At 47.5% G+C, this 1919-nt stretch overlaps 1 protein-coding gene across 1 annotated transcript in view; it reads left to right on the top strand.

Moving 5' to 3' along the window:
- Positions 1 to 6: 6 nt before the first annotated feature.
- Positions 7 to 1919, top strand: part of LOC308316223 (filamin-A-like) — a gene marked incomplete at its 3' end in the record, with an annotated part of 25367 nt that continues 23454 nt past the window's right edge. The window contains exon 1 of the mRNA XM_080764694.1: positions 7 to 192. The remainder of the gene's footprint in view (positions 193 to 1919) is intronic.

Below are 1919 nucleotides of genomic sequence, written 5' to 3'. Positions count from 1 at the left end.
GGACTGCGCACGGGGAGGGAGGTCCGCAAACCGCACTGCGCCCACACACACACACTCGGCGAACTTTGCGCGCACTGAGCGCACAGGAGAGCGTAGGCTACGGGGGAAACACGCAAACAGACCGGGAGAGCGATCACTCACACGCCAGCTTCTTACTACTACAGCTACACGTAGCGTTACAACACGATACACGTAAGTGTTACAGTTTGCTTTTTTATTCCTTATACGTTATGTCACGGACGGTGTTGTTGTCCGCATTGTTGTTTTCGTTCAACGATAGCGCGCCGTGGAGATAACGGGCATGGTGATGTGAATGGCACAGCTCGCGTCCTGCAGTGCCAAACGCGCTCGCTCAGATGAAACACTTTGCCATTGATTGGAATTGAGTAAACCTGTTGGTGTCTTTGGCTATAGCAGGCATTGTGTTTGAAGTGCCCTGTTTGGACTCGGAGCGTGGGAACACTTTGCATTGGACGGTATACTGTTGGATGATAGATCATAGATTTAAATATAGACAGACGATATCGTCCATTCCCTGATATTTCCCTCGCCGGGTATGGGTTAAGCTCCTGTGGTGCGCGGTGCGCCACACCTCTCTCCACTAACCTTTACAACGACTTTTAGACTGTTGTTCTTGCAGTATAGGCTGCCGCTACTATACGTCTCTTTAAGTTTGGGCTGAGTGTTTTAGTCGGACGTTGGAAGTTTCGTGGACAGATGATGCACGCTGGGACCATCTTCTTGTTTAACAGCTGGACAGCAAGACAGAGCAGGCTATATATCATCCACCATTACACAGGTCGTTGACGCCGGTATAGCTCATGCCAGACGACAGTCTGTCACGAACGAACATGAGTGAGTTTACGCGGCGTCACACATGCATGCAGAGAGAGAGAGAGAGAGAGAGAGAGAGAGAGAGCAAACTTCAACCGAAGCATCTCCCATAGCTCCTTCCCCGCGGTATTATAATTAGGGGCTCCACACCAAATATGGTAAAGCATTGACACTGTCCCGCTGCTCCTGCACTCCCCCGCTTTACCGGGCAGGGGGCCTCATGCAGTGCATGGATCATGGACGGTGGCTGCGTGCGCCCTCCGTCGCTGGAAATGTGTCTCACACCCCCATCCAACCATGATGCATTGTTAGAATCATGATAGAGCAGGCAGGGGTGGGCAGTTAACTTTGAGATGGCGAGGGCCAATATATTTCCACACTCACTCCAGACTAGGGCCACAGTGCATATTAGTCGTAGCAAAAATAGCTGAGCTTGTAGATCAGCTATTTTTGCTACGACTAATATGCACTGTGGCCCCCCCCTTTTGCTATATTTGAATTGAAAACCTGAATATCCTTTGCTATTTTTGAATTGGAATTCTGAAAAGTATAACCTTTTTATTGAATTTCAAATGCATTTAGGCCTATAGTTATAGTTATGTCAACTTTATGAACATAACTACGTTGGAAACAAAAAAAAGGGCCGCCAGTTGCCCACCCCTGGCATAGAGCAGTCTATATGCTGTCTGTACTTGACACTACATCACATCATTGAAGTAAGCCTAATCATGTTATATGGTCAGATGACTGGACCAGTGACCATGGCCATCACATTAATCTGGTTGTTTATATCAACAGTAGCAACACTGTCATGATTTACAGCCTTTACAGGCTGTCTCCAGTATAGGGACTGACTGTGCAATGCTTGCCTTGAGACTTGAGTGTTACTCTTACAGTGTAAAAAGAAAAAACACCCATAATGGCTCCTTGTATGCAGATATAAAACAACACTCTGGGTTTTGCGGCATGTCACGTGTGTGAACAAAGAGTGGAAAAAGAGGACATGGGGGACAGCAGAGTGAAAGACGACTGGGCCTTTGTTGTTGTGGAGAAGTTAAGACCAAACCAATGGAATGTGTCATCAT

Source organism: Protomyctophum bolini (genome assembly GCF_963924005.1).
Source record: "Protomyctophum bolini genome assembly, chromosome: 5".
Taxonomy (NCBI): domain Eukaryota; kingdom Metazoa; phylum Chordata; class Actinopteri; order Myctophiformes; family Myctophidae; genus Protomyctophum; species Protomyctophum bolini.
The sequence above is the reverse complement of the archived record's forward strand: the minus strand, read 5'-3'. Positions and strand labels throughout refer to the sequence as shown.